Genomic DNA, 23226 nt, shown 5'->3' on the forward strand with positions numbered 1-23226 from the left:
GATGAAACAGATTCATTGAGACAACGTGAAAAGAAGGGAGTGCCAAAGGTATTGACAATCGTGCATTTTATATTCAGGTGTGTTTACAATGCTGATATACTCATCTGAAGATTATAATGGAACGGTTACAAAAGAAAGACTGTTGGACAATAATGTCTAAATCATGGTGGACAAGTCAGTAATAAATTATGTTTAGTTTTACTAAATATGATAGAATTATAGAAACGATTGTGAATTTTATTAATGGTTCCATGCGTTGCATAATTTTTTGGTCAAGCTTATTCAAGGGATCAATCTATATTTTCGAACAGCATTAGCATGTAATTGAACATAATCGATTCTAAACGATTTAGATTTAACATCTCAGATTCCATAGTCTGCAACGCTATCCATTATGTCAATTAATACCCCCCTCTCTTTCTCTCTCTAACTGAAGGCTATAATTCTGAACAGTATTATGATGTAATTGACCAGAAAATATTCGATATGATTTGAATTTAACATATGAGATTCCATAGTCTGCAGCGTTATCCATTATGTCAATTAATACCCCTCTTTCTTGTTTATTATTCAGTAAGTGACATTCATTTTGGTAAATTTATTGGGGGAGGTATGAGATGAAATGACCTAATAGGATGATAGAGTAATTGACCAGAAACAATCCTTTTTTTTTACACAGTGATCACCACTTATCAAGGCCCGGAAGCCACTCAGGGATAAGGGTTATTGCAAGTCCTATAGATCCTATATGATTTGAATTTATTAGTTTAGATTCCATAGTCTGAACGCTATCCATTATGTCAATTAATACTCTCTCTCTCTTTCTCTCTCTCTCTTTCTCTCTCTCTCCATATATATATATATATATATATATATATATATATATATATATATACATACCTTTATATTATAATATATATATATATATATATATATATATATATATATATATATAAACAACCTTTATATTATAATATATATATATATATATATATATATATATTATAATATAAAGGTTGTTGGAGAAAATTACTTAAACAGTTTTTCGTCTTATTCAACAATTGAAGACGAAAGTTTTCAAGACGATAATTTCCAATCGTTGCTTTTTCATTACATGTACTCGTAAAACTATTCAAACGATTTACAAGATACATCATTCACTTTGTCTCGGTAGCGCAGTAGGCAGCGCGTCAGTCTCATAATCATGAAACGGAAGTCGAGTAATCTGAAGGTCGTGAGTTCGATCCTCACCCGGGGCATCTTTTCTTTTTTTTTTTTGTCTATGGCAAAAACGTTAAGTATTTTTAAATAGATTTTTTCCTTGTTTTGAATGTTTAACTTTACATTTGACATTATCAAATTTAACTTTCTATTGTTAATTTTGCCAGGATTGGAAACTTATAAAGATTGATTCGAATCTCCTGTGTCAAATGTAGCATCTCCCCTTGCTTTATGAAATAGTTTTCCTGCTTTTGTGTGATTAATGGGAGAGCACACTGCCCATTTTAATCGAATCGTTGAATACAATTAATTGAACAAAAGTTTCATGAAGTGTTTTTGTGTGATGAAATATCCACTTATCAAATTTGGAAAGAACTTTGATCGAAATCTTCAAAATTAAAATCGAATGTCAAAGTCATATAAGATGCAGGAATTCATTGGCTACGATATGGGCCATATAGTGAGTTTCTACGGCGAACAGAATCTAACACATCACTAAAATTTGTGATTTTCTTCTTTTCGTTACTTGATCTTGGCTTTTGCACCAGTTATTCCAAAATTTAATCAGTTCTAAGTTTGACCCTGACTGACATTACAACCAAATTTGGACAATTGGTCATTGCTAGACTACACAGCAAACATTATAAAAAATTTGGCCGAAAACACAATCATCTTTGCTGCAAAAATCCAATCTAATGTTTTATGATTAGTGTCCTCGTTCCTCATGATGCCTTAATTAGCCATAAAAAATAATAAAAACATTGTTCGGTGTGAAGGATGAAATTCCTCTGGTTTAATAATGGAAGATGGAAGAAATTAATTAATAAACATCCAGAAAGTATTAATTGAAATCGTCAAGTTTTAGACACACGAAAAAGTATTTAATTAATTTACAAGCCTGGTCGCGCAGTTGTCTCGGTAGCGTTGTAGGCAACGCGTCAGTCTCATAATAATGTAACCCATCCTGAGCTATCTGAAGGGCGTGAGTTCGGTCCTAACCCTGGGTATTTATTTTATAAATTATAAAAACAGTTTTGATAACTTCTGAACATTCAAGGTTAGATTTGACATTGTTAAACATGTTGACGATTTATTATATGTAGCAATTTATTATATGTAGCAATTTATTATATGTACCAATTTATTATATGTAGCAATTTATTATATGTACCAATTTATTATATGTATCAATTTAATATATGTAGCAATTTATTATATGTAGCAATTTATTATATGTACCAATTTATTATATGTACCAATTTATTATATGTAGCAATTTATTATATGTACCAATTTATTATATGCAGCATGTATTATATGTACCAATTTATTGTATGTACTAATTTATTATATGTAACAATTTTATAATATGTAGCAATTTATTATATGTATCAATTTATTATATGTAGCCATTTATTATATGCAGCAATTTATTATGTGTAGCAATTTATTATATGTACCAATTTATTATATGTAGCAATTTAATATATGTAGCAATTTATTATATGTAACAATTTATTATATGTAGCTATTTATTATATGTAGCAATTTATAATATGTAGCAATTTATTATATGTAGCAATTTGTTATATGTACCAATTTATTATATGCAGCAATGTATTATATGTAGCAATTTATTGTATGTACTAATTTATTATATGTAACAATTTTAAAATATGTATCAATTTATTATATGTATCAATTTATTATATGTATCAATTTATTATATGTATCAATTTATTATATGTATCAATTTATTATATGTATCAATTTATTATATGTAGCAATTTATTATATGCAGCAATTTATTATATGTACCAATTTATTATAGGTACCAATTTGTTATATGTACAAATTTATAATATGCAGCAATTTATTATATGTACCAAATTATTACATGTACCAATTTATTATATGCAGCAATTTATTATATGTAGCAATTTATTATATGTAGCAATTAATTATATGCAGCAATTTATTATATGTAGCAATTTATTATATGTACCAATTTATTATATGTAGCAATTTATTATATGCTGCAATTTATTATATGCAGCAATTTATTATATGTATCAATTTATTATATGCAGCAATTTATTACTTATAACAATTTATCATATGTAGCAATTTATTATATGTAGCAATTTATTATATGCTGCAATTTATTATATGTAGCAATTTATTATATGTAGCAATTTGTTATATGTAGCAATTTATTTTATGCAGCAATTTATTATATGCAGCAATTTCTTATATGTAGCAATTTATTATATGCAGCAATTGATTATATGCAGCAATTTATTATATGCAGCAATTTATTATATGTAGCAATTTATTATATGCAGCAATTTATTATATGCAGCAATTTATTATATGTAGCAATTTGTTATATGTAGAAATTTGTTATATGCAGCAATTTATTATATGTAGCAATTCATTATATGTAGCAATTTGTTATATGCAGCAATTTATTATATGTAGCAATTTGTTCTATGTAGCAATTTATTATATGCAGCAATGTATTATATGCAGCAATTTATTATATGCAGCAATGTATTATATGCAGCAATTTATTATATGCAGCAATTTATTATATGCAGCAATTTATTATATGCAGCAACTTATTATATGCAGCAATTTATTATATGTACAAATTTATTATATGCAGCAACTTATTATATGCAGCAATTTATTATATGTACAAATTTATTATATGCAGCAATTTATTATATGCAGCAATTTATTATATGTACAAATTTATTATATGCAGCAATTTATTATATGTAGCAATTTATTATAGGCAACAATTTATTATATGTAGCAATTTATTATATGTATCAATTTAGTATATGTAGCAATTTATTATATGCAGCAATTTATTATATGTAGCAATTTATTATATGTAGCAATTTATTATATGTAGCAATTTATTATATGTACCAATCTATTATATTTATCCATTTATAATATGTACAAATTTAATATATCTTCAAATTTATTACATGTACCAAGTTATTATATATATCCATTTATTACATGTAGCAATATATTATATGTACCCGATTTATTATATGCAGCGATATATTATATAAATAAAGTTTTGATAACTTCTGAAAATTTAAGGTCAGATTTGACATTGTTAAACATGTGGACAATGTACATGTAGCAATTTATTATATGTAGCAATTTATTATATGTACCAATTTATTGTATGTAGCAATTTATTATATGTACCAATTTATTATATGCAGCAATTTATTATATGTAGCAATGTATTATATGTACCAATTTATTATATGAACCAATTTATTATATGCAGCAATTTATTATATGTAGCAATGTATTATATGTACCAATTTATTATATGTACCAATTAATTATATGTACCAATTTTTATATGTACCAATTTATTGTATGTAGCTATTTATTATATTTATCAATTTTTTATATGTAGCAATTTATTATATGTAACAATTTAGCAATCAATTACATGTAGCTATTTATTATATGTACCAATTATTTATATGCAGCAATTTGTTATATGTAACAATTTATTATATGCACCAATTCATTATATGTAGCAATTTTTATATTTACCAATTTATTATATGTAGCAATTTATTATATTTAGCAATGTATTATATGTACAAGTTTATTATAGGTACAAATTTATTATAGGTACAAATTTATTTTATGTACCAATTTATTATATGTACCAATTAATTATATGTAATAATTTATTATATGTAATAATTTATAATATATGTAGCAATGTATTATATGTACCAGTTTATTATATGTATAAATTTATTATATGTACAAATTTATTATATGTAGCAATTTATTATATGTACAAATTTTATATATGTACAAATTATTAGCAGTACAAATTTATTACATGAACAAATTTTTTATATGCAGCAATTTATTATATGCACCAGATTATTATATGTAGCAATTTATTATATCCAGCAATTTATTATATGCAGCAGATTATTATATGAAGCTATTTATTATTTTTAGCAATTTATTTTGTGTAGCAATTTATTATTACATGTAGCAATTTATTATACGTAGCATATTATTATATGTAGCAATTTATTATATGTAGCAATTCATTATATGTGGCTATTTTTATATGGAGCAATTTATAATATGTAGCAATTTATTACATACGCTAATGTATTATATGTACCAATTTATTATATGTACCAATTTATTATATGTACACTTCATTATATGTAGCAATATATTATATATACCAATCTATTATATGTACACATTTATTATATGCAGCAATTTATTATATATAGCAGTTTATTATATGTACTAATTTATTATATGTACAATTTATTATATGTACTAATTTATTATATGTATATATTTGTTATATTTACCAATTTATTACATGTACAATTTATTATATGTACAATTTATTATATGTACTAATTTATTATATGTACTAATTTATTATATGTACAATTTATTATATGTACAATTTATTATATGTACAATTTATTATATGTACAATTTATTATATGTACCCATTTATTATATGCAGCAATATATTACATGTACTAATTTATTATATGTACAATTTATTATATGTACAATTTATTATATGTACAATTTATTATATGTACAATTTATTATATGTACTAATTTATTATATGTACAATTTATTATATGTATATATTTGTTATATTTACCAATTTATTATATGTACAATTTATTATATGTACAATTTATTATATGTACAATTTATTATATGTACTAATTTATTATATGTACTAATTTATTATATGTACTAATTTATTATATGTATATATTTGTTATATTTACCAATTTATTACATGTACAATTTATTATATGTACAATTTATTATATGTACAATTTATTATATGTACTAATTTATTATATGTATAGATTTGTTATATTTACCAATTTATTATATGTACAATTTATTATATGTACAATTTATTATATGTACAATTTATTATATGTACTAATTTATTATATGTATAGATTTGTTATATTTACCAATTTATTATATGTACAATTTATTATATGTACAATTTATTATATGTACAATTTATTATATTTACAATTTATTATATGTACAATTTATTATATGTACAATTTATTATATGTACAATTTATTATATGTACTAATTTATTATATGTACTAATTTATTATATGTACAATTTATTATATGTACAATTTATTATATGTACAATTTATTATATGTACAATGTATTATATGTACAATTTATTATATGTACTAATTTATTTTATGTACTAATCTATTATATGTACTAATTTATTTTATGTACAATTTATTATATGTATAGATTTGTTATATTTACCAATTTATTATATGTACAATTTATTATATGTACAATTTATTATATGTACTAATTTATTATATGTACTAATTTATTATATGTACTAATTTATTATATGTACAATTTATTATATGTACTAATTTATTATATGTACAATTTATTATATGTACTAATTTATTATATGTACAATTTATTATATGTACAATTTATTATATGTACTAATTTATTATATGTACTAATTTATTATATGTACAATTTATTATATGTACAATTTATTATATGTACTAATTTATTATATGTACTAATTTATTATATGTACTAATTTATTATATGTACAATTTATTACATGTACTAATTTATTATATGTACAATTTATTATATGTACTAATTTATTATATGTACAATTTATTATATGTACAATTTATTATATGTACTAATTTATTATATGTACTAATTTATTATATGTACAATTTATTATATGTACAATTTATTATATGTACAATTTATTATATGTACAATTTATTATATGTACTAATTTATTATATGTACAATTTATTATATGTACAATTTATTATATGTACAATGTATTATATGTACAATTTATTATATGTACTAATTTATTTTATGTACTAATTTATTATATGTACAATTTATTATATGTACAATGTATTATATGTACTAATTTATTATATGTACAATGTATTATATGTACAATTTATTATATGTACTAATTTATTTTATGTACTAATTTATTTTATGTACTAATTTATTATATGTACAATTTATTATATGTACTAATTTATTATATGTACAATTTATTATATGTACTAATTTATTATATGTACTAATTTATTATATGTACAATTTATTATATGTACTAATTTATTATATGTACAATTTATTATATGTACTAATTTATTATATGTACTAATTTATTATATGTATAGATTTGTTATATTTACCAATTTATTATATGTACAATTTATTATATGTACAATTTATTATATGTACTAATTTATTATATGTACTAATTTATTATATGTACTAATTTATTATATGTACAATTTATTATATGTACTAATTTATTATATGTACAATTTATTATATGTACTAATTTATTATATGTACTAATTTATTATATGTACAATTTATTATATGTACAATTTATTATATGTACTAATTTATTATATGTACTAATTTATTATATGTACAATTTATTATAAGTACTAATTTATTATATGTACTAATTTATTATATGTACAATTTATTATATGTACAATTTATTATATGTACAATTTATTATATGTACAATTTATTATATGTACAATTTATTATATGTACTAATTTATTATATGTACAATTTATTATATGTACTAATTTATTATATGTACTAATTTATTATATGTACAATTTATTATATGTACTAATTTATTATATGTACTAATTTATTATATGTATAGATTTGTTATATTTACCAATTTATTATATGTACAATTTATTATATGTACAATTTATTATATGTACTAATTTATTATATGTACTAATTTATTATATGTACCCATTTATTATATGTACTAATTTATTATATGTACAATTTATTATATGTACAATTTATTATATGTACTAATTTATTATATGTACAATTTATTATATGTACAATTTATTATATGTACAATGTATTATATGTACAATTTATTATATGTACTAATTTATTATATGTACTAATTTATTATATGTACAATTTATTATATGTACAATTTATTATATGTACTAATTTATTATATGTACAATTTATTATATGTACAATTTATTATATGTACAATGTATTATATGTACAATTTATTATATGTACTAATTTATTATATGTACTAATTTATTATATGTACAATTTATTATATGTACAATTTATTATATGTACTAATTTATTATATGTACAATTTATTATATGTACAATTTATTATATGTACAATTTATTATATGTACAATTTATTATATGTACTAATTTATTTTATGTACTAATTTATTATATGTACTAATTTATTATATGTACTAATTTATTATATGTACTAATTTATTTTATGTACAAATTTATTTTATGTACTAATTTATTATATGTACAATTTATTATATGTACAATTTATTTTATGTACAATTTATTATATGTACAATTTATTATATGTACTAATTTATTATATGTACAATTTATTATATGTACAATTTATTATATGTACAATGTATTATATGTACAATTTATTATATGTACTAATTTATTATATGTACAATTTATTATATGTACAATTTATTATATGTACAATGTATTATATGTACAATTTATTATATGTACTAATTTATAATATGTACTAATTTATTATATGTACAATTTATTATATGTACAATTTATTATATGTACTAATTTATTATATGTACAATTTATTATATGTACAATTTATTATATGTACAATGTATTATATGTACAATTTATTATATGTACTAATTTTTTATATGTACTAATTTATTATATGTACAATTTATTATATGTACAATTTATTATATGTACTAATTTATTATATGTACAATTTATTATATGTACAATTTTTTATATGTACAATTTATTATATGTACAATTTATTATATGTACTAATTTATTTTATGTACTAATTTATTATATGTACAATTTATTATATGTACTAATTTATTATATGTACTAATTTATTATATGTACAATTTATTATATGTACTAATTTATTATATGTACAATTTATTATATGTACTAATTTATTATATGTACTAATTTATTATATGTACAATTTATTATATGTACAATTTATTATATGTACAATTTATTATATGTACAATTTATTATATGTACTAATTTTATATATGTACAATTTATTATATGTACTAATTTATTTTATGTACTAATTTATTTTATGTACTAATTTATTATATGTACTAATTTATTATATGTACAATTTATTATATGTACTAATTTATTATATGTACAATTTATTATATGTACTAATTTATTATATGTACTAATTTATTATATGTACAATTTATTATATGTACAATTTATTATATGTACAATTTATTATATGTACAATTTATTATATGTACTAATTTATTATATGTACAATTTATTATATGTACTAATTTATTTTATGTACTAATTTATTTTATGTACTAATTTATTATATGTACTAATTTATTATATGTACAATTTATTATATGTACTAATTTATTATATGTACAATTTATTATATGTACTAATTTATTATATGTACAATTTATTTTATGTACTAATTTATTATATGTACAATTTATTTTATGTACTAATTTATTATATGTACAATTTATTATATGTACTAATTTATTTTATGTACTAATTTATTATATGTACTAATTTATTATATGTACAATTTATTATATGTACTAATTTATTTTATGTACTAATTTATTTTATGTACTAATTTATTATATGTACAATTTATTATATGTACTAATTTATTTTATGTACTAATTTATTTTATGTACTAATTTATTATATGTACTAATTTATTATATGTACTAATTTATTATATGTACTAATTTATTATATGTACTAATTTATTATATGTACAATTTATTATATGTACTAATTTATTTTATGTACTAATTTATTTTATGTACTAATTTATTTTATGTACTAATTTATTATATGTACAATTTATTATATGTACTAATTTATTATATGTACAATGTATTATATGTACAATTTATTATATGTACTAATTTATTATATGTACTAATTTATTTTATGTACTAATTTATTATATGTACTAATTTATTATATGTACTAATTTATTATATGTACAATTTATTATATGTACAATTTATTATATGTACTAATTTATTTTATGTACTAATTTATTTTATGTACTAATTTATTATATGTACTAATTTATTATATGTACTAATTTATTATATGTACAATTTATTACATGTACTAATTTATTTTATGTACTAATTTATTTTATGTACTAATTTATTATATGTACTAATTTATTATATGTACTAATTTATTATATGTACAATTTATTATATGTACTAATTTATTTTATGTACTAATTTATTTTATGTACTAATTTATTATATGTACTAATTTATTTTATGTACTAATTTATTATATGTACAATTTATTATATGTACAATTTATTATATGTACTAATTTATTATATGTACAATTTATTATATGTACTAATTTATTTTATGTACTAATTTATTATATGTACAATTTATTATATGTACTAATTTATTATATGTACTAATTTATTATATGTACAATTTATTATATGTACTAATTTATTATATGTACTAATTTATTATATGTACAATTTATTATATGTACTAATTTATTTTATGTACTAATTTATTATATGTACTAATTTATTATATGTACTAATTTATTTTATGTACTAATTTATTATATGTACAATTTATTATATGTACAATTTATTATATGTACTAATTTATTATATGTACAATTTATTATATGTACTAATTTATTTTATGTACTAATTTATTATATGTACTAATTTATTTTATGTACTAATTTATTTTATGTACTAATTTATTATATGTACAATTTATTATATGTACAATTTATTATATGTACTAATTTATTATATGTACAATTTATTATATGTACAATTTATTATATGTACAATGTATTATATGTACAATTTATTATATGTACAATTTATTATATGTACTAATTTATTATATGTACAATTTATTATATGTACTAATTTATTATATGTACAATTTATTATATGTACTAATTTATTTTATGTACTAATTTATTATATGTACAATTTATTATATGTACAATTTATTATATGTACTAATTTATTATATGTACAATTAATTATATGTACAATTTATTATATGTACAATGTATTATATGTACAATGTATTATATGTACAATTTATTATATGTACAATGTATTATATGTACAATTTATTATATGTACAATGTATTATATGTACAATTTATTATATGTACTAATTTATTTTATGTACTAATTTATTTTATGTACTAATTTATTATATGTACAATTTATTATATGTACAATTTATTTTATGTACAATTTATTATATGTACAATTTATTATATGTACTAATTTATTATATGTACTAATTTATTATATGTACAATTTATTATATGTACTAATTTATTATATGTACAATTTATTATATGTACTAATTTATTATATGTACTAATTTATTATATGTACTAATTTATTATATGTACTAATTTATTATATGTATAGATTTGTTATATTTACCAATTTATTATATGTACAATTTATTATATGTACAATTTATTATATGTACAATTTATTATATTTACAATTTATTATATGTACAATTTATTATATGTACAATTTATTATATGTACTAATTTATTATATGTACAATTTATTATATGTACAATTTATTATATGTACAATTTATTATATGTACAATTTATTATATGTAAAATTTATTATATGTATAATTTATTATATGTACAATTTATTATATGTACTAATTTATTATATGTACAATTTATTATATGTACAATTTATTATATGTACAATTTATTATATGTACAATTTATTATATGTACAATTTATTATATGTACTAATTTATTATATGTACAATTTATTATATGTACAATTTATTATATGTACAATTTATTATATGTACAATTTATTATATGTACAATTTAATATATGTACTAATTTATTATATGTACAATTTATTATATGTACAATTTATTATATGTACAATTTATTATATGTACAATTTAATATATGTACTAATTTATTATATGTACAATTTATTATATGTACAATTTATTATATGTACAATTTAATATATGTACTAATTTATTATATGTACAATTTATTATATGTACAATTTATTATATGTACAATTTAATATATGTACTAATTTATTATATGTACAATTTATTATATGTACAATTTATTATATGTACAATTTATTATATGTACAATTTATTATATGTACAATTTAATATATGTACTAATTTATTATATGTACAATTTATTATCTGTACAATTTATTATTTGTACAATTTATTATATGTACTAATTTATTATATGTACAATTTATTATATGTACAATTTATTATATGCACTAATTTATTATTTGTACAATTTATTATGTGTACAATTTATTATATGTACAATTTATTATATGTACAATTTATTATATGTACAATTTATTATATGTACAATTTATAATATGTACAATTTATTATATGTACAATTTATTATATGTACAATTTATTATTTGTACAATTTATTATAGGACAATTTATTATATGTACAATTTATTATATGTACAATTTATTATTTGTACAATTTATTATATGACAATTTATTATATGTACAATTTATTATATGTACAATTTATTATATGTACAATTTATTATATGTATAATTTATTATATGTACAATTTATTATATGTACAATTTATTATATGTACAATTTAGTATATGTACAATTTATTATATGTACAATTTATTATATGTAAAATTTATTATATGTACAATTTATTATATGTACAATTTATTATATGTACAATTTAGTATATGTACAATTTATTATATGCAGCAATATACTACATGTACTAATTTATTATATGTACAATTTATTATATGTACAATTTATTATATGTATAATTTATTATATGTACAATTTATTATATGCAGCAATATATTACATGTACTAATTTATTATATGTACTAATTTATTATATGTACAATTTATTATATGTACAATTTATTATATGTACAATTTATTATATGTACAATTTATTATATGTACTAATTTATTATATGTACAATTTATTATATGTACAATTTATTATATGTACAATTTATTATATGTACTAATTTATTATATGTACTAATTTATTATATGTAATGATTTATTATATGTACTCTTTATAATATGTACAATTTATTATATGTACAATTTATTACATGTACAATTTATTATATGTACAATTTATTATATGTACTAATTTATTATATGTACCCATTTATTATATGCAACAATATATTACATGTACTAATTTATTATATGTACAATTTATTATATGTACAATTTATTATATGTACAATTTATTATATGTACAATTTATTATATGTACAATTTATTATATGTACTAATTTATTATATGTACTAATTTATTATATGTACTAATTTATTATATGTACAATTTATTATATGTACAATTTATTATATGTACAATTTATTATATGTACAATTTATTATATGTACAATTTATTATATGTACAATTTATTATATGTGCAATTTATTATATGTACTAATTTATTATATGTACAATTTATTATAGGTACTAATTTATTATATGTACAATTTTTTTATATGTACTAATTTATTATATGTACAATTTATTATATGTACAATTTATTATATGTACTAATTTATTATATGTACAATTTATTATATGTACAATTTATTATATGTACAATTTATTATATGTACAATTTATTATATGTACAATTTATTATATGTACAATTTATTATAGGTACTAATTTATTATATGTAAAATTTATTATATGTACAATTTATTATATGTACTAATTTATTATATGTACAATGTATTATATGTACTAATTTATTATATGTACAATTTATTATATGTACTAATTTATTATATGTACAATTTATTATATGTACAATTTATTATATGTACAATTTATTATATGTACAATTTATTATATGTACAATTTATTATAGGTACTAATTTATTATATGTACTAATTTATTATATGTACAATTTATTATATGTACTAATTTATTATATGTACAATTTATTATATGTACTAATTTATTATATGTACTAATTTATTATATGTACAATGTATTATATGTACTAATTTATTATATGTACAATTTATTATATGTACAATTTATTATATGTACTAATTTATTATATGTACAATTTATTATATGTACTAATTTATTATATGTACAATTTATTATATGTACAATTTATTATATGCAGCAATAAATTATATGTACAATTTATTATATGTACAATTTATTATATGTACAATTTATTATATGTACAATTTATTATATGTACAATTTATTATATGTACAATTTATTATATGTACTAATTTAATATATGTACTAATTTATTATATGTACAATTTATTATATGTACTAATTTATTATATGTACAATTTATTATATGTACAATTTATTATATGTACAATTTATTATATGTACAATTTATTATATGTACAATTTATTATATGTACTAATTTATTATATGTGCAATTTATTATATGTACTAATTTATTATATGTACAATTTATTATATGTACTAATTTATTATATGTACAATTTATTATATGTACTAATTTATTATATGTACTAATTTATTATATGTACAATGTATTATATGTACTAATTTATTATATGTACAATTTATTATATGTACAATTTATTATATGTACTAATTTATTATATGTACAATTTATTATATGTACTAATTTATTATATGTACAATTTATTATATGTACAATTTATTATATGCAGCAATAAATTATATGTACAATTTATTATATGTACAATTTATTATATGTACAATTTATTATATGTACAATTTATTATATGTACAATTTATTATATGTACAATTTATTATATGTACAATTTATTATATGTACTAATTTATTATATGTACCCATTTATTATATGTACAATTTATTATATGTACAATTTATTATATGTACCAATTTATTATATGTACTAATTTATTATATGTACTAATTTATTATATGTACCCATTTATTATATGCAGCAATAAATTATATGTACAATTTATTATATGTACAATTTATTATATGTACAATTTATTATATGTACAATTTATTATATGTACAATTTATTATATGTACTAATTTATTATATGTACCCATTTATTATATGTACAATTTATTATATGTACAATTTATTATATGTACAATTTATTATATGTACTAATTTATTATATGTACAATTTATTATATGTACAATTTATTATATGTACTGATTTATTATACGTACAATTTATTATATGTACAATTTATTATATGTACAATTTATTATATGTACAATTTATTATATGTACAATTTATTATATGTACTAATTTATTATATGTACAATTTATTATATGTACAATTTATTATACGTACAATTTATTATATGTACAATTTATTATATGTACAATTTATTATATGTACAATTTATTATACGTACAATTTATTATATGTACTAATTTAATATATGTACAATTTATTATACGTACAATTTATTATATGTACAATTTATTATATGTACAATTTATTATATGTACAATTTATTATACGTACAATTTATTATATGTACAATTTATTATATGTACAATTTATTATACGTACAATTTATTATATGTACTAATTTATTATATGTACAATTTATTATACGTACAATTTATTATATGTACAATTTATTATATGTACAATTTATTATATGTACAATTTATTATATGTACAATTTATTATATGTACAATTTATTATACGTACAATTTATTATATGTACAATTTATTATATGTACAATTTATTATATGTACAATTTATTATATGTACTAATTTATTATATGTACTAATTTATTATATGTACTAATTTATTATATGTACTAATTTATTATACGTACAATTTATTATATGTACAATTTATTATATGTACAATTTATTATATGTACTAATTTATTATATGTACAATTTATTATATGTACAATTTATTATATGTACAATTTATTATATGTACTAATTTATTATACGTACAATTTATTATATGTACAATTTATTATATGTACAATTTATTATATGTACAATTTATTATATGTACAATTTATTATACGTACAATTTATTATATGTACTAATTTATTATATGTACAATTTATTATATGTACAATTTATTATATGTACAATTTATTATATGTACAATTTATTATATGTACAATTTATTATATGTACAATTTATTATATGTACAATTTATTATACGTACAATTTATTATATGTACAATTTATTATATGTACAATTTATTATATGTACAATTTATTATATGTACAATTTATTATATGTACAATTTATTATATGTACAATTTATTATACGTACAATTTATTATATGTACAATTTATTATATGTACTAATTTATTATATGTACAATTTATTATATGTACAATTTATTATATGTACAATTTATTATATGTACTAATTTATTATATGTACAATTTATTATATGTACAATTTATTATATGTACAATTTATTATATGTACAATTTATTATATGTACAATTTATTATATGTACAATTTATTATATGTACAATTTATTATATGTACTAATTTATTATATGTACTAATTTATTATATGTACAATTTATTATATGTACAATTTATTATATGTACAATTTATTATATGTACTAATTTATTATATGTACTAATTTATTATATGTACAATTTATTATATGTACAATTTATTATATGTACAATTTATTATATGTACTAATTTATTATATGTACTAATTTATTATATGTACAATTTATTATATGTACAATTTATTATATGTACAATTTATTATATGTACAATTTATTATATGTACTAATTTATTATATGTACAATTTATTATATGTACAATTTATTATATGTACAATTTATTATATGTACAATTTATTATATGTACTAATTTATTATATGTACAATTTATTATATGTACAATTTATTATATGTACAATTTATTATATGTACTAATTTATTATATGTACAATTTATTATATGTACAATTTATTATATGTACAATTTATTATATGTACAATTTATTATATGTACAATTTATTATATGTACAATTTATTATATGTACAATTTATTATATGTACTAATTTATTATATGTACTAATTTATTATATGTACAATTTATTATATGTACAATTTATTATATGTACAATTTATTATATGTACTAATTTATTATATGTACTAATTTATTATATGTACAATTTATTATATGTACAATTTATTATATGTACAATTTATTATATGTACTAATTTATTATATGTACTAATTTATTATATGTACAATTTATTATATGTACAATTTATTATATGTACAATTTATTATATGTACAATTTATTATATGTACCCATTTATTATATGCAGCAATATATTACATGTACTAATTTATTATATGTACAATTTATTATATGTACAATTTATTATATGTACTAATTTATTATATGTACAATTTATTATATGTACAATTTATTATATGTACAATTTATTATATGTACAATTTATTATATGTACAATTTATTATATGTACTAATTTATTATATGTACAATTTATTATATGTACAATTTATTATATGTACAATTTATTATATGTATAGATTTGTTATATTTACCAATTTATTATATGTACCAATTTATTATATGTACCAATTTAGTATATGTAGCAATTTATTACATATACAAATTTATTATATGTACAAAATTATTATATGTACCAATTTATTATATGCAGCAATTTTATATATGTAGCTATTTTTTTATATTTACCAATTTATTATATGTACCAATTTAGTATATATAGCAATTCATTATATGAAGCTGTTTATATTTCTCGACTTTTGAGACAAGGGTGGGTTATAAATATTATTTGGGCTACTATTCTTATCTTGAGGGTTTGTTTTTTTTCACACAAAAGGTCGATGTAATCTTCCACCTTCTTCAGGTGTATCATGTCGAACTCTGAAATCTGCATGGAATTTCGAACATAACCCTTTAATTATTCTACGGGGGTATCATGCTCTAGTTCCATCAGCCATGATTGGTTAGAAGGTTTAAGTAATTCGCAAATATATTTTCGGTGTCGACCGTGTTGAGGATTGAACCTTCAACCTCCAGAAGAGTGAATAAAATACTGTGTAAAATTCAGTCGCGGAAATTGAAAGTTACATCCTCAGTGCGAGCGATATTATATCATTATATTATATATACAATCCCGAATTACTTAGGACTTTTACCCGGTCATAGCTGACGAAAGATCATGCTACATCTGTGGATTAAATAACGTTCAGATTCACTAGATTGGGAGAGAAGTTCCTGAATTCGTCAAGATACACCTGAAGAAAATCGGAGGTTACATTGACCGAGACGTTGTGAAAATATTACTCAAGTTCGAAAAACTGAAATAATCCGATCTTATTTTATATTTGGATTTGAACTCGACATATGGGTAATTGCTTATTTATCTTCCTCCACCGTTTGGAAATGTGACACAAGGTCAGAAAGTGGGGTTTGAAACTAGCGCCCTAGAAGATGTGATGTTCTGGTCGAAAAAAAAAAAATGTCTGGCCAACTCTGTGGGTATTCCCTGCCTCAGGTGATTACCGAACCAAACTGGAATGGCACGAACCCTAGCCGGCTTGAACCATTTTCATCCAAAGGAGGAAGTTTCGTGAGAATATCAAATTCACAAATGGTCCCCTGTGGCTTGTATGTCCTCGTCAAGGGAAATGACGACGTTGGGTTTTTTGCGTTTTTTGCAGTTTTTGCAGATTTTGCAGATTTTGCAGGTTTTTGCAGGGAAATGTTTACGTTCTTCTACATCAGCGCTTGATATTCACAAATGGTCACCCGCCACGTATTGATTAGATTCAACATTGCTTAACTTTGATGATCTAATGAGAACCAGTATGTCAAGGTGATTACGCCGTATGTTTTAGGCTGTATATACACAAAGACGTTTAGCAATAAACTAACCTCTTCTCAAAGCGTGAGATGATAAAGCCTGGGAAAGTAGAACTTATAGAATTGACCGAGACCATACCTGAGATGGACGGAGAACAGGCCAAATTTAACAATGGACTCAGCTGGACTGACTTTGGTATGAAATTAACCCCGGGGGGTTGAAAATTGACCAGCCAAACCAATCGGTTGTAACAGTCACGCCTCATTTAACTGTAAATTGTTTTTTGTTTTTTTATTAGTTCGTTTATTATCGTCGACGCCGCGTGAACTTGAACGACCGGCTGTCGACGGGTTGGATGTCCACCCGTCCGTATTCGTCACAAGTTTGAAGTTTTATTTGTCGGTATGCTGCACTGAGCAGCCACATTCCTACCTGGCTTAAAAGTCATCTCTCACCCCTCCTCCCCGACGCACTAACCGATATTTTTGTTGCTTTCTTTTATTAAATTACCTGCTTCAAGTCTGATTTAGCATATGCTGAACGCTTCAGTTTTCAACGAGAATCGTTACGCAGGAAAAGTTCAGAGAAATTAGAAAGAAATGTAATGAGAAGGGTTGCGGAGTCGCAAAGCATTGGGTCCGATTTCGGCTCCGAATGCTACGATTTTCTTTTTACGGGTGGTGGGGGATCATCGCTTATCAAGACCCAGACACAGGGGAGTAACGGTGGGCAAGTGATTAATGATAAGGACTAACAACCTAGGTTTACCAAGTTCAAATCCAATTCGTTCCATAAAAAATAACTTTCACTTAGGATGTTGGCAACCTTCACGTGGTCCCTCCCACAAGTACCTAGTGTCTTTCTACAAAGAATTCTGACTGGAAAAATATCGAGGAAACCAATGCTAACAATAGAATCTTTGGATTCATACGATATGATGATGATGAAGGCCCAGAGACCACTCAAGGATAAGGGTTAATGTGTGAACACCAGTAATGGTGGACATTGAGTAGAAATTGATAATTTACGTGGACGGCTTAACAAGAATTTGTATATGTTAGACTTGAAAGCGACCATGTTATAGTCAGCTGGGAAGCAGCTCCGTGGTATAGTGTTCCACAGACGAGCAACTCAAGGAAAAAAAAACGTATGTGGCGCGAGTACAGTACCGATTCTAATATGTGGTATCAACTTACTATTAGTAATGTGACAATTCCAGTATTTTTTCCGATTCCGATAGAATTAGCGATTTTGATTCCGATTCTTCATAAATCTCTAAATATCTAATTAAAATCAATAAATATTGAATATTTTATTATTACTACTAATAGTGGAAGATTTTGTGCTAATCAAAACCAAATTAAAACAAAGGATAATTAAAGGAATCGTTTTGGGCATTGGAAAATAGGCACATTTTTTTTCGATTCCGATTCCCCCCAAAAGTGCCGATTCTTCCGATTTCCGATTCCAATATCGTCCCAACATTACTCAATATATGGCCGGTGACGGGTTAGCTAACACTCAACCTTTATATCTTCAATTTTAAGTTTTATTAATGATACGATATTTCTATGCGAATCTCATTTTGTTGTCAAATTTCTGATAAAGTACTTACCTCACTCTACTCAACTATTTGGTTATCACATTCTCATTCACCATTGTCCGTTGACTAACGTCATCTATAAAATAACTAGTAGTTATCTATCTGGATGTACGTTTGTGTGTCCGGCTTGAACTTTTTAAAAAAATACAAAACAGCTTCCCAACAAAATTAGTATTGTCTTCATCAACCTTATCCCAGATGAATAATGTCTAAAATTTAAAAAAAAAACAAAACAAAAAACAATTATTCCTTTACTCTAAATTGGCGTACGTTTGGACGGAAGAAGGGTGCGGTTTTCCAGCGATTTGATGTACTAATTAAAGGGAAGTAACTATAACTTTTTATAAAGGAGTTAATTCCCTTATGCCGACGCATTCCTCGAGGAATCTATAAATACAAGTTGTCTTTTTGTATGAATTATGTGTGTGTATGTCCAGAGAGATGAAAAGAATGAACGCAGAAGAAAGAGGAGAGTGAGGAGAGAGAGTATAAAACCAGAAGACGGGAAGAGAGAAAGTTGAAGTTTTAATAGAAATATATATATATATATATATATATATATATATATATATATATATATATATATATATATATATATATATATATGAATAAAAAATAAAATAAAAAATATATATGAATAAAAATAAAATAAAAAATGAAATATATATATGAATAAAAATAAAATAAAAAATGAAATATATATATATGAATAAAAATAAAATAAAATGAAATATATATATATATATGAATAAAAATAAAATAAAAATGAAATATATATATATATATATATTCCATTTTTATTTTATTTTTATTCATCTATATATATATATATATGAACGTGGTGAAAAATATCAGCAGTAGCTGTAAGATAGCACACTTGCGACGATATAAGCAACAGTAGCCAAATAAGACACATATGCAAATTAGGAAGTGTGCGCGAGCTTGCATCTGAAGAAAAAAGGAAAAGGACACCATGTGCTCGGGCAGAAGCAAAGTGCACGTTAAAGAAAATGGACGTGTAAAGTCGAGGATGAGAATGGGCCGACTGTGGCCAGTATGAGGTCGGAGGAAAGAGAAATGCGTGGCAAACTAGATAGACATGTGGATACGAGAGACTTTTTAAGTTGTGTTGAGACCGGAGAATAACGATAGTAAAAAAATTTGTTAGAAAGAAAAAATGCTGACCCGGATTTTCATTTATTTTTTTTCCTTTCTTTGTAACTGCCACGTTACAACACTTATGTTCCGGGAAACGCTAGTTAATCCTGCTAGTCTATAATACAAAGGGCAAACGTCTGTCTGTCTGTCTGTCTGTCTGTTTGTCTTGCTAACACTTGAAAAATGCTCAACAAACCCCTATAAAGATTGTATTTTTTAAATCCATATAACCCTGAAAAAAAATATGTAAAAATTAGGAAAAAAAAATCATGTTTTTTGGAAGGGGTCAAATAGCCATTTATATCATCTAACGTTATCAAGAAGTAAACACGATTTTTAATGTTATCATGTAAAGGGAAGTAATTCTAATTTTTGTTAACAGAATTATTTCCATTACGCCAATTCTAGTTATATGTGTGCCCAGAGAGAGGAAAGGGCTGGGCAAAGAAGAAAGAAGAGTGGAGAGAGATAACAAAGCAGGGGGAAAAGAGAGAGGGGGAGAGAGAGAGAAGTTATCTTAGACTTTTCCCGGGCAATGCCGAGTAGACCTACTAGTATAAAATACATTATAACGTAAAATTGTGTTTTAAAATTAAGTGTAAATCATACATCGATTTTTTATTACTATTTTTAGATGTATTGGTTCGGGTATTCGTCAGTAAAACTATCCGATTCATCTTGTTAAGTCTTTATTTCTTTTTTTTTTTTTTCTAAGGAAATCTAGTGATTTTATCATAATTTAGGTTAGGGGTCTCCAAACTACAGCCCACGGGATAGATCCGACCGCCAAAGTCTTTAATCTGGCCCGTGGAACTCTTGTGGAAAACGTAGAGAAAAAAAAATAATAGAAATGTGTGAAAATAGTGCAGTAGTTTTTCTTTTTGTTCAGAAAATTATTAAAAGAATAAAATCTGGAAGAACCAGTTTCACTAAAAAGCAAAGCTAGTGAGAAAAAAAAAAAAACTATAAAAAACGACCAGGTATTTTTTTTTTCTTATTTTGATTTGCGTAGCTCTAAAAAGTCAGCAATATACGCCCCTTCCCACCTCCACCGTTCGAAATCTTTGGAGACCTCCTGATCTTGGTC

At 20.5% G+C, this 23226-nt stretch overlaps 1 protein-coding gene and 1 non-coding gene across 15 annotated transcripts in view; one reads left to right on the plus strand and one right to left on the minus strand.

The window, feature by feature from the left end:
• LOC145256347 (spectrin beta chain-like) overlaps positions 1–23226 on the minus strand; it is a 648628-nt gene that overhangs the window by 518309 nt on the left and 107093 nt on the right. The window lies entirely within an intron of this gene.
• Positions 1165–1259, plus strand: Trnam-cau (transfer RNA methionine (anticodon CAU)). Its single transcript has 2 exons — positions 1165–1201; positions 1224–1259. It is a non-coding gene; the product is annotated as a tRNA-Met (tRNA).

Source organism: Euprymna scolopes, chromosome 32 (genome assembly GCF_053919585.1).
Source record: "Euprymna scolopes isolate OS-2025 chromosome 32, ASM5391958v1, whole genome shotgun sequence".
NCBI lineage: Eukaryota > Metazoa > Mollusca > Cephalopoda > Sepiida > Sepiolidae > Euprymna > Euprymna scolopes.